General features: G+C 34.0%; 1 protein-coding gene across 8 annotated transcripts in view; it reads left to right on the top strand.

Moving 5' to 3' along the window:
• The window catches only part of sema6d (semaphorin 6D), a 222,435-nt gene that overhangs the window by 129,688 nt on the left and 78,562 nt on the right, over window positions 1-14,185 (top strand). For all 8 annotated transcript variants that reach the window (XM_087291995.1, XM_087292002.1, XM_087291994.1 and 5 more), the window contains one exon: window positions 4,100-4,129. The gene's annotated coding sequence lies outside the window, so the exon portion shown is untranslated. The remainder of the gene's footprint in view (window positions 1-4,099; window positions 4,130-14,185) is intronic.

Consider the following 14,185-nt stretch of genomic DNA (forward strand, 5'->3'; position numbering starts at 1 on the left):
TTTACCTAAAAGGTCCATATTAATACCTCAAGGGTACACATTAGTGCCTAAAAAGTACAAAAGTGTACCTCTTAAAATTTGTAGGTACAAATATATACTTTTGAGGTGCCAAATGTGTATCGTTTGAAAAGGTACCACCCCAGTGACAGCTCATGTACCTTTATTTCTGTGAGTTTATAAAGCATCTGTTTTGTAAGAAATGCTTCTCATATGATATGTGAACGACCCGTACAGATTTACTTTGACATTTTCTTGAGCCAGAATGACGTCAACTGAAACTTTCTGTTGTGCACCATGCCCTCCATTGGTACCCTTTTGGCAGTGGAAACGCAAGCCTGATAAAGGTGACCCATACTGCACTGTACCACTCAGTGGAAACAGGCCATTAATGTAGCATGAGATACTACAATGTACTATACACAGTTGTACTTTTTAGGTATAATAATATGTACCTTCAAGGACCTGCTAGGAACAAAAAAATTAGCTTTTAAAAAGGTACCGCCCCAGTGACAAAATTTGTACCTTTATTCGTGAGAGTAAGAGAGTTAAACAATTGATTTCATTTGGTTGTTCACGCAGCACCAAATAATTGCTACAAAACAATTTAAATGTGTCTGTGATCCATGACCAAATGTGTTCACATTGCCCTCTTATCTCCGTATGGATAGTTTTTCTGGAGCGGTCAGTTTGCTTGGAAGCTCACCCTGTACGGTGTTGTTGGGATTGTTTGGGACACGAAGTGGACCTGGTTCGAGTATGGCGAAGGAAATTTCCAGAAACCAGAAAAAAAAGCTATGTGAAATTGTCGTAAACATTCTTGGCCACAATGTTTTTTTTTCTTTACATTTGCTTCTGAAAGCACTATCAGTTTGGTTTATGGAAAGGGTGACTCTAGTGGATTTGTCAACAAAAGCTGCATGTGAATGTTGCTAGAACAACACATTTTATAGTTCACAAAATAAAAATAAAAAATCATATAATAAAATAAAAAATGTAGCCCTGAGCAGGTACTTTTAATGAGTCTGGGTTGTTATTTTTCAGATGGGTAAAAATTACTAAATTCAGGCACCAAATTCAGGTAAGATGTTACCTGACATTTCTAAATGGTTGAGCTTATGTTTTTTGCAAAAACAGACAATCAAAAAATCTAATAGGCCTACAGAGACAAAATGTTCAAATGAGTCAAAGAGTTTTAAACTCAAACTGTCCTAAGTTTAAATACAAACACAAACAAGACAAACACCTTTAAACCAGGAAATCTTCAAAGTAGGCAGATTTTAAAACTGCTTTATTTTTGAGCCTTCATTCTTTCATACTTCAGAAATTCTGATCAGGCTTTCCTGAACCATAATTAAAGCCATAATTATATGTTGCTCTTCAGGGAAAGAAGATATTGATGATTCATTGTGTCTAAATGGGAGTATGTTTATTTTCTCCTTCTTTTTAAGTATGATGGTCTTACCATTCCCCATAAATGATCAATATAATCTGTCTCTGATTATTAATAGCATGTGGTAAATCATGATTCACAGCTATGACATAAAGTTTGATTCATGGAATTTTGTTTTCATTTACAACGTGTACGCAAATGCGGCATTCTAATTCTACTGTTTATATTATACTTTTTGAGAATGTGATGTAATAGGCTGTGATGCAATAACAACATACTTAAATTACCAAAATAATTATATTCAATCTGATACAGTTGCAGACAAAAAAGTGTTCAACTGAATTGAAAATTGTACTGATGTGAATTAGGAAGCCATTTGAATGTTTTTTGTAATAAGCTTGGAGAAGTTATTAATATGAATTATGTTAATATGTTGGTTTGTCTGCTTTTGATGTGTGCGGTCTCCTTCCACTTAAATGCTGTCTAGTAAAATGTTGATATTCTGAAGCTTCTCATTCTTTATTTATTTTTAAGATTTACAATTTGTACTTTGTTTACTTTTTGTAAACTGTTAAACCACTTCTTGCTATGGTTCTCAATCTGTATTTAACCTCAGATTGATTTTAAAGGAAACCTGGGTCTGCTTTTATTGTCGCTGTGCTTTAAAATGAACTATTTCAAGAGATGAAGAATTTTGAAAGTCAGACAGTAATCAGTGTTGAGCACTACTTTTAGGTTAAGTCTGACTGGTTTGAACATGATTAACATTTAAAAGCATGTATTAAAAATTCTGATTATAAAACCGGAATATTAATCAAACGCAATCAGTCGCATGACTGTAATAGAGTAACTGAAATAGTTTAACTTCTTTGTCTTAATTGCATCTTTACTGGAGGAAGTAGTACATTAGTCTCCATTCCATAGGGTTTTTCCGAAATCTAGTCATGTGTTTACAAAAATTTGAAAAATATTATTATTCAAAAATAGTAAAAGGATAAAATATATCAACAAGTGAACTCACCTCCTCCTCCCCAGCTCCACTTGTGTTTAGATCTGCTAGGTAGGTTACTTACACTGTATATTGTTTGCAGCAGCAGCGAGTTATATTCTCAGACAGCATACCATAGACTTTAAAAGATACTGACGTAGTATCCGTGACGTCATTCATAGGTTTCTGAAGATCACAAAATAAGCTACAAGTAGACGTGGCCAATCGTTGCCATTTTGATCGCGCGTCATTGCATCAACCGAGGCATACCAAACTAGTGCAAAGAAGCAAAGCATGCGCGGAGCTACAGACGCCTGCTAGCATTTTGCTTAGACAGGCTTTTCTTTGGGAGAAAAAATTTGCTTAATACTTCATTACCTGCAACTCCTTTGTGTTCTGACCACATGTGCTTGGTCAATCCGGTTGATCAATAAAGTGTTAGACTTAAAAACACTCTTGTAATACATCCAGTTACTAAGCATTGCTCTTATGACATTTTTCTACTGGAGGAAAATAGGAATTACTTACAAAAATTTAAATATAGTTTGTGTTAGTAAATGCAAGGTTTTTTTTATGAAATCCAGGCATAACACTGTATGACAACATTTTAGATGACTGTTCTAGAGCTTACATCTAATCAGTCTTTCATATTCTAGAGTGCATTCAAGTTCTAAAGAAAAATATAAATGATCTTAAATAAAACAAATACATTTATAAAGGTGATGTTAAATTTCACTCATCTGGGAAACAGAGTCCACGTGAATGGTTTGTGAGCACAATTAAGTGCACATAGCATGCCATATAATCTGATAATTGTAGAAAATAAGTCCAAAAAGCAACTGACTGTGTAAAGCCACATAAAACAAAAATACAATATATATGCCAAGTTCAGCAGCTAATCAGCTGGAATCAGCTGAGGTGAAGTGATGACCACCATTGAGTCCAAGCTGTCACTCAAGTGGCCACGCCCTTAATTATGCAGATTTTATATAACTTAATAAAAACAAAACGCATGAGTTATAAAAAAAAATCCACCCCCTCACAGTTGTCATAAAGGGTAATATTAGCTATATGAACCAAAATCGTTCTTTGTACCAGGTTGTAAACACCTTTTTTCTAATGTAAAGTTGGCCATTTTAAAATTGGGCTCATTAAATATTTGCTCTATTATGGAGCCAGGACTAGCGGAGTTTCTATGAATTGCAGTTTTAGTCACTTTCATATTTGCGTATTTGCTCTAGATATATACTGGCAGTAGCAGGTCTCAGTACTTGCTCTGCCATAATAATCAAAGAAGCAGCAGCAGCAGCGAAGCAGATCGTTACCTGCAAGACCAAATACATCAACATTGCCTTATTCATTGCATACTAAATCCTAAGAGTGTTCATGACAAAAAACAAAAAAAAAACAATATTTACTTAAACACATTTATGTAAACTTTTCACCTTAACTTTGAGCATCTGTTGTAGGCTAAATTAGCCATTCAAATGTGCATTTCGAAATGCTAGCGGAAATAACAAACCATCCAAGTACCTTTTGGTATGCTAATGTCAACATGCTACGATTTGGCTAATTTTACTTTCGCACACAATTTAGAAAGGATCCAGCACAAGTTTAAGTTACTTTGAAAAGGAAATATTCTCAGAAAGAAACTTCTGCAGCCTAAACTGTTCAAATGCTAATAGCAACACAGAGACTGACATTTGTTTCTTCATTTGCAGGTACTCTGAGAGTGTTTGCCTGGAGTTTCGGTGAGTACTGATTCATAGATCTTTTTTTTTCTCTTCTGTTTCATAAGTGCCACAATACGCCGCTAACGTCTCATCAAATGTGCTAAGTGTTCCAATCGCTTCAAAACTCAACAGGAGCCCACACAGTTTCTCCCTGTAGTGCTGGCCTGTTTTCAGAGCCAAACCATCCTCATTCAAGTCCGCTCCCGCTTCCCCTCTCTCTCCTCGAACAGCAAAAAAAAAAATCCCTTTTTGTCTTTCACTCAAAGTGGATTCTAATCCGTTTATTAGCCTGAAAGCTACTGGGATGTGAAGACAAACCACATGATTCCTCTGCCCCTGCTCCAGTCTCCGTCCCCCCACCCCTCGGGAGGAGAGTCTCCCTTCATACTAACAGCTAGCATGATTTATATTTCTGTCGGCTCTTGCTATCTCCCCTAACACCCCGTAATGTGTCCCTCTTGCTGTGCCGCCCTGGCCAGGCTAAACAGCTAAACGACTGACAGTGAAACAGCACTGCTGGGTCAAATGAGCCAAAACCCGTCATGTCCTCTACTCTTCTAATTAACAGACATTGCTCTCAATTACCAACAGACACATAAACACACCGCTTCAACTCAAACTAGCATTCTTTCACATTATCTGCAACAGGGGCTTAGCAACAGTGACTTTAAGGATGGCATAAAATCGTTTTCTTTAACGTGTCGATTTCCTATTCAAACAGGAAGTCTGGGGACATTGCAGAGCACAAACACAAACATGATTAAGTACATGCTACTTAGTGATTTAAGAAATCATCATGGGTTTTTTTCTACAAATTTTTGTCTAGAGGAGTTGATGCTAGTTGCATAGTGTCAGAACACACACATAGTCTGCACAACAGACTATGGGCTCTATTTTGACGGTCCATGCGCAGAACGCAAAACGCAGGGCGCACACGCTTTCAGGGCGTGTCAGAACGCATTTTCGCTAATTTAAGGACGGAAAAACCTGCTTTGCGCCATAGCGCATGATCTAAAAGGGTTGAGTTTATTTTCTTAATGAGTTATAGGTGTGTTTTGAGAATAAACCAATTAGAGTCTCATCTCCTATTCCCTTTAAGAGTCAGCTGCGTTGCGCCAAGGGCGCATTTGCTATTTACAGGACACAAAGTAAGTCTAAGTGGAAAAAATTAGCATTTCACTAGCAAACAGTTAACAGTTGACAGTTTTTTTAACAGAAAACTGTTAAACAGAGCATCTACTGCGTGAGAATGAGAGATAATGGAACTACTTTCACATTCGCTCTTGGATAGGGAAACCTTTACGCACAGACATTAATTAGTCTATAAATAAATAATTTTGTTTGTTAAGCGCAAATATTTGTTTCAAAACTATTTCTAAATTCAGTTCTAATTTCCAGCAAACAAATGAATGAATAATAATAACAAAATGTGCTCAAAAACCTGAGTTATATTCTAAAACACATGCTGTGCCCCATATGGTCTAAAACCTGACAGGTGGGCAAATCTAAGCTTGTTTTTAATAAAACAAATATAAATATGGATATAATAAATAATACTGTTAATAATAATAACATTATACAATAGCAAATTGTTATGAATGAACTGAAAAAGCCTCCTGAGATGAAGAAGACATAAAAGCAGTGATTTTTCATATTTATGTAGGCTAGAAAATAATATGTTTTGTAATATTTTAATTCTTTATATTTATATTCTATATCTATTCTTATTATATGCTATTTATATCCTTAATATTAAAATGTTTTCATATGTAAAGATATTTGCCTATTGCTCTCTTGTGCGTATTAAGCAGTGCGTAAGCGAGGCGCAACTCTGCGCCGGAGTTTAGACCGGGTTAGTTTTGGTCTAATAAAAAATCTATTATAGTTTCTCAAAATATCAACGCGCCAGCTACGTGCCTCAGAACGCCTTCCTTTTTAGACCAGAACGCCTATGGGCGCACAAAAGAGCGCTAATGCATTTGCTATTTAAACAGCATAGCGCAACGCCTCAAAACGACTCTTGCGCCAAGCTGAAACTACCAAAAGACTATTGCGCCACGCCTTGCGCCACACTGCACCGGGTGTATGATAGGGCCCTATGTTTTTAAGCTTCAAGTCAAGCCCCCTTTATTTCTATGGAGCTTTATACGATATAGATTATCAAGCATATTCACGTCAACATTAACAAGGTCTTTAAGAAAATGGTAGAATCAGTAATGCCAACTATGGAAATAAATCAGATTCTGTTTTAAAAGCATCCTATTAAGTTAGATGTCTAAACATAGACGTTTTGGATAAATTTGGCCTTTCAGTAAAAATCCAAGTCCGAAATGAGACTAGTCATCAGATTGCTTATCTGACAAATTCACATGTGTAGACATTTATTTGTGTGTATTTAATGATTAGTTTATTTTTGAACTATTGTCTATTAGAATTGTACTGACAGCGCAAATTTTGCATTGATTTAGTCAAGGTGATAATGTTTAGACGTCTGTTAGACTTCTTTTAAGCATAAAAAAGCTTGCTGGGATGATTCAGGAATTTAGTGTTTGTTCAGTTCTAGTTCAATTCAGCTATAAGCAGTTGGATTGCTATTCAGTTTTAGTTGGTTTATGTTGAATCAATTCAGTTCAATACTAGTGCCAATGTTGCAGGAATATGAATATGATTGTGCCATCATCCAGGTTGATTCAATTTTTTTCCATCAAAGAATGTCAGTCGGTATCAATAACTACTATGGAAACACCTTTGCCGAATAAATTCCAGCATTGGGCATCAAAACAATGTGATTTTGTTTTAACAGATCTTGTGATGGCCAAATGAATGGCAACATGAATGGCCAAACCCGTGGACAGACAACATTTACAACACATGAAATGTTGTTTTGCTTGTTCTGAAATACATTTTCGTTAGCTTTAACCTTAGCCCTTACCTTCCAAAGAGCATCTCACGCCTCCAAAATCCATTGCGTGTTTATTGCATTTCATCTTCAACTTATGAGGTGCAAGTAATTTATTATTTAAAAAAAGTCCCACATTGGTTTCTACCAAAGCTAATTCTATTTTTCTTTTTGATTTTAGCACCAGTTTATCAGGAAGTTACGATTTTGGTCTCTTTGATTGAAAATGGTGCTCTAGTCACCAATATTTTATGTAATATTCCAGTTTTGCACATTAATCTAATTTCCATCTTTGAATGGAAACACAGCAAGTTTGACAATATTTATATTTAAGATAAACTGAGTAAGCCAGAGGAGAACTAAGCAGTTTAAAAGAGGACAGAGGCAAAGAACTTAAGAAATGGAGGAGGAAAGAATAAATAAATAAAGCATTGGTGGACCTGGGGCCTGTTTCAGTAAGGAGGTTCAAACAACTCGGAGTTTAAACTTGAACTCTGAGTTGTTTTACCGAGAGATTAAAAACTCTGAGTTTTCGGTTTCAGAACAGCTGATCTGAGTTGGTTCAATCAACTTTGAGTAGACCAACTCAGAGTTAAGCGCGCACACCGTGACTATAAAAAGGCATTATCAATGGAGCGCAGATATTATGAGTGACCATGGCAACATCTTAAAAAAAGAGATCACCATTTCTTTCCCCAGCTGAACTTGATCTGCTCATGCAAAGTTTTATCAAATATGAGTGTATATACTTAAAAAGAAGCAACCATCAGTGAAACAGAGACAGTTAGCCTAGGAAAACAGCTGCTCAAGTTAATGCGTAATTTTTTATTTAAATTATTTGAACATTTAAGTATAATAAAATAAGTAATATAATGTGTGACGTTTATACTTTTTTTTCTAAACTTTTATACACGTTTATCAGTTTTAATAGATTTAACAGTGCACTTGTGTGTCTTTTTATTGATCAAGTGATAGAGGTTGATATAACATTAAGAACCTGTGCTAAAAATAATTTTTAGACAGAATAATAATCCCATTAATCTAGTAACAGTACATGTCGAAGGTTAAGCTAAATATTTATGGAAAAAAGGACAAGCCTTGTACGTGACTTTGTTCTGTGTGTGACAAAAGTGTAGGCAATAGCTATGTTTCCATCAAAATACAGGCTTACATAAAATTGTGCAAAACTGGAATAATGCCTAAAAGATGCGAATAAAGCAGCGTTTTTACCCAACGAGTCAAAGAGAACACAATCGTCACTTCCTGATTAACTTGTGCCAAATATCAACAGTAAAAACAGAATTTACTGCGGTAGAAAGCTGCGTTAATGATTTTTTATTTAATACTTGCGCCTCAGAAGACACAATGAACACGTGGGGGCGTTTGAAGCCAGATGCGGAGATCTTGACACGCTCCAGACGCTCGAAGGTAATTAATTATATACACTAATACTGAAACAGTTAAGGCATTTTAGAATGACTAAAACAACATTTAAGATGTTCTACTGTGTGCTCAGTCAGCTGGTTTGTCCATTTACACACATTTTCATCGTCATCTCTAACAAACTTTTTTTTAATGTACATACTGTAATTTGTTAAGTGCACTTCGTAGTTTATGCGCATCTTTTCTTATCAAATAAAAGTTTAACCTACTCAGTTATGCAAATGTTTTATTATGCATATTTTCAAAAGTTATGTGAATCATGACGTTTCCATCAATCGTTTTTATGGGCATCTCCAAAATGAGCTCCAAAATAGGTGTGTGGAAATGTAAGACTAATGCGAGAAATACGCTTCATCTTTAAAAAAGGGGAGGAGACCGACAGAAACTCAGAGTTTAGAGAATAAAACCTGCTCCGGACCAGGTTAGATTCACAGAGTAAGTTACCACAGTAACTGACTCTGAGTTAAAGTTACTTTTCTTTCAGAAACAGGCTTGACTTACCCTGATTTCTTGAGTTGAACAAACCTGCCATTTTGAAACAGAAAACCCAGAGTTTCTCTCATTTCAGGGTTAAAATACTCTGAGTTTTCACTTAACCTCCTTTCTGAAACAGGCCCCAGTTCTTTTCTGGCCTTAGCAAACAAAGAAGGTAAAGCTACTGTTTAGGTAGACGACCAGCTCTCATTGGTCCTCAGCATGAAGGGTGACCTTCTAGATTGAACCGTTGATCCCAGTCTTGACATGATGTGTTCAAGCTGGCCGGAGGACTCTACTGAGGGCTCATCTAGGTCATCATTGAGGATCTGTCCTAAGGGTTCATCTCAATGAGATCTTTTCTGCCCGTGAATGCAGCTCTACTATCTGGACTGACAATTGGATTTAGACTATGACCACTTTGAAAGCTGAAAAATGCTGCCTCTGCATAAAGCGTATGATGCTAGGAAGACAACAGAATTCAATGGTCAAGTTAGCTGTTGTCTTATGAAAGACCTTTATATGATAAACATTTCGAAGGTGGCATATGTGTATTCTTTGCTGTTTATGATATCCCACAATAGTGTGTGCTTGATTGTGTGGAAGTGGAGCTTAGAGTCTGTGTGAACCGGAAGTTGCTGAGACTTTTGTTTCATTATGTCGATGTATCTCCAACTGAAATAGAATATTGAGTAGGGGGCATCATGTGAAACCAACATTAAGGGTAAGCTTCTCAGAAACATTGAAGCGAATTGTCAGACTTTAATGTGAACTAGAAAAAATTGCATTGTAAATGTTGATTTAACATGGACTTGAATGAATGAATGAATGAATGAATGAATGAATGAATGAATGAATGAATGAATGAATGAAAATGTTTCTGTAAATTCCATTTTGGTGGTGAGCTTTGTATATTTGTTTGGCCAACCATTTTGTCCATTTTTGACGACACACGCAAATGCTGCAAGTTAGCTGCCTAAGCTTTTGTACTCAGTAAGAAGATATTAAACGGTTTATTTTGATCCTGCTTGTTTTCCTTTGTAATGCATCTTCTAGCAACGATACACGTGTTTTCTGCAAGCCGAGGTAGTGTGTGGTTCTCAGTTGTTTTGTGTACAATCCCCAGTTTTTCCCCTGTAATCATTTACAGAGTCAGCATGTGTATGAAAGCCTAGTGTTCTAAAATCTGTTCAGATACTGGTCAAATGAAGGAAACTTCACCAATCACCAACTAACGACCTGGCATTAGCATTGTTCAGTGTGGAGGTCAAAGGAGTAGATTTTATTTCATTTTTTTTTTTTTGCCTGGAAAGAATGACAAATATTTAAATTTGCAGATTTTTGCACAAATAATAGGTCAAATTAATTGTTTTTCAACCACATGCTAAAATGGTTTGAATGCTAAATTGGTAATGCTTTAAAATAATGGTGCGTTAGTTAATGATGGTTCATCACCTTTGAATTATAAGGCTCTAAATGCATTCTGAATGATTTTGAGATATTTGAGTTCAAAGTTTTTGCATTCCATAGCAAACAGTATGTGTATGACAGTTGTTTTTTTTTTTAAATAAAAAGTCTTAAAATGTAAACAATTATAAAAAAAAAAACACATCCTAAATAAGTTTTAATTTTATAAGAATATGTCAACTTAATTTTGACAAAAATGGCAGATGGAACCTTGTAATTTTTAGGTGACAAGTTTAAAAAAATAATAGTTCAACATTTACATATCCATTATTAAAATCCATAGTTGTGCTTTTTAGGCTTAATAAATGTACTGAGTTAACAACGAGCAACTGTGTTTTCATTAACTAACGTTAACAAAGATTAATAAATATTGTAGCAAATGTATTGTTCAGGACAGAAGCCTTGCCTAAGACTCAAATCCACGTCTATTGTGCAGTGAATTTGAAGCACGAATGAAGCGAGTAAACTCAAAGTGTTCCTGCTTCTATTTACACGCGAATAGCACAATTGATTTGCGTATGGTGTGAAAAAAGTGAAGAAAAAAAGCATTATAAAAGTGATTTTTGCATGATAGATCCCCTTTAAAGCATGTTTAAAGCATGTTTTTGAACATATGACACATTTGTTGACACATTTGAAGTATATAAACAGCTAAACAAGAGCTTTATGTGTTTTCACTCTGTAATTTAATCCCCAAAATGGCCACCAAAAAAACTGATAGTCTTTTACGCACCTCTGACTGAACAAGCAAGCCATTGCTGTAGTCTTTCAGAAAACTGGTAAGCGAAAAGCATTTAGCGCTAGAAAATATTACGTCATCTGATTAATATTCATGAGCCAAGCTGATAAGATTTATAATACACTCCCCCCTCCATTTTTCAAATTGTTCCTGCGGCCAAAATCTGCTCTCCTTTCTCTCCCTCTCTCTCGCTTTCTCTCTGAATGCTCCAGGGTGAACATTTTTAAGATTCGTGAGCCAAAATAATACAGCACTCACTGTAAATATTTACCATTATATATTAGACAGTCTGGCCAGTGTCCCCCAGCCCAACATTAATCATCATTCATCTATCAAATTGAGTTATGACTGAATGATCAATACTGACACAGGTGCCAGATCTTATTTACCACAGAAAGAGAGGGAGGGAGAAATAAAGGGCCTTCTTTGTTCAGATAGGAGCACAATATGTCTGCTCGGTAAAGTCTCTGTGACTGCTGTAATGTTTATTCCGATAGGAGTGACCAGACGGGCTCTTCATCAAAGAAACCCGTTGTTCAAGCGGGACCAGATGAAAAGATCTATTCACTTTCCTTTGATATCTAATATCGGTTGTTGAAAAAATCATTAAAAAAGAAAAAGAAATCATCTACTGATTTTTTTTTTCTGTCTGTACCTGAAAAGGTTTTATAAACATTGTGCAAACATTTTCTTTAAACTCAACAGCTCATATTAAGTACATATAAACAAAAAGGTAAATCTCACAAGGAATGTTCAGGTCATTCAAAGGAATAAAATGCATTTTAAATATTCGGGCCATCAAGATATTTTATCATTTTAATGACAATTACCTTGCTTAAAAACTAATTTACAGCTAATTGTGTATTTTCTTTTACAAAGTTAAATTTTTTGTTCTTTTTTTCATGTTCTGTATTTTAAAATTCTACCATTTTGGTATTACGTAATTTTTCTCTTTTTAAAAAAACTAAATTCTGTATTTACAGAGGGTAATGTGTACTTTTACAAATAATGTTATTTAATATTTACAGATAAATATGCAATGAAAAAATCTAACACAACGTAAATAAAGTAGTTTAGTACCATTAAAATAGATCATTTAAAAAATCATTTTAGTATATATATATATATATATATATATATATATATATATATATATATATATATATATATATATATATATATATATATATATATATATATATATATACTAAAAGGATTTTAAATGATCACATTTCTAGTTCCCATTTACTATTATATGGATTATATAATGTCCTCTTAGTAGATTACTTTAAGATACTTCTATACAGCTTAAAGTGACATTTAAAGGCTTAACTAGGTTAATAATGTTAACTAGGCAGGTTAGGGTAATGAGGCAAGTTATTGTATAATGATGGTTTGTTCTGTAGACTATCGCAAAAAATATAAAGCTTAGAGGGGCTTATAATTTTGACCCTAAAATGGTTTTAAAAAATTTAAAACTGCTTTTATTCTAGCCGAAATAAAACAAAAAAGACTCTCTATAGAAGAAAAAATATTATCAGACATACTGTGAATATTTCATGGCTTTGTTAAGCATCATTTGGGAAACATTTTTAAAGAATAACAATTTAAAGGGAGGCTAATATTTCTGACTTCAACTATCATCTATCTATCTATCTATCTATCTATCTATCTATCTATCTATCTATCTATCTATCTATCTATCTATCTATCTATCTATCTATCTGTCTGTCTGTCTGTCTGTCTGTCTGTCTGTCTGTCTGTCTGTCTGTCTGTCTGTCTGTCTGTATGTCTTTCTGTCTGTCTGTCTGTCTGTCTGTCTGTCTGTCTGTCTATATACTACTTTATCTATAGGCCACAATCTATAGACCACAATATATATATATATATATATATATATATATATATATATATATATATATATATATATATATATATATATATATATATATATATATATATATATATATATATATAGGGCGACGCAGTTGTGCAGTAGTTGGGTCAGTGGGCCTTTCTGTGTAGAGTTTGCATGTTCTTCCTGCGTTCGCGTGGGTTTTCTCCGGTTGCTCCGGTTTCCCCCACAGTCCAAAGACATGCGGTACAAGTGAATTAGGTAGGCTAAATTGTCCGTAATGTGTGTGTGAATGAGTGTGTATGGATGTTTCCCAGAGATGGGTTGCAGCTGAAAGGGCATCCGCTGTGTAAAAACAAATGCTGGTGGTTCATTCCGCTATGGCGACCCTGGATTAATAAAGGGACTAAGCTGAAAAGAAAATTAATGAATATACATATATATTAATTTTCATACATTTTCATTAATTTTCTTTTCAGCAACTAGTATATATATATATATATATATATATATATATATATATATATATATATATATATATATATATATATATATATTTATATATATATTCTATCAAATGATGACTAGTTGCTGGTGACATCATTAATTAAGCCAATGTTTTGCAACATCCCACAATTTGCTATTTATTTTCAAGAAATATATACACTCTTCAGTGTATAAATATATATATATATATATATATATATATATATATATATATATATATATATATATATATATATATAAATATATGTATATATATATATAAATATATGTATATATAAATATATATATATATATATATATATATATTTATATATACAGCTGTTCGAAAGCTCATCATAACACATTGCAAAAGTAATGCACCATCACCAATAACTAATTTTAGTGCAAAACAAATGCACTGTCAACACTTTGATTTCGTTAATAATTCATTCATTGGAGAAATAAAAGATAATTAACCATGTGAGGATTACAGTGAGGTTATTAATGCTAAATAATAAACTGTATTATTGTATTAGCTATATTATTGTATTAGCTATTAGCTGTATTAGCTGTATTAATTTGTAGGCTATATACAGTACATGCACTGTAAATCATGCATTGTCCTGCTGCCATTTTTTTAACCTTTTTTATTGAATTTTGAAACCATGTTAAGTCAATAATAATTCATTCTTAAATATAAAATTATATGTT

Source organism: Danio rerio, chromosome 18 (genome assembly GCF_052040795.2).
Source record: "Danio rerio strain M-AB ecotype USA chromosome 18, GRCz13ab, whole genome shotgun sequence".
Lineage (NCBI taxonomy): Eukaryota > Metazoa > Chordata > Actinopteri > Cypriniformes > Danionidae > Danio > Danio rerio.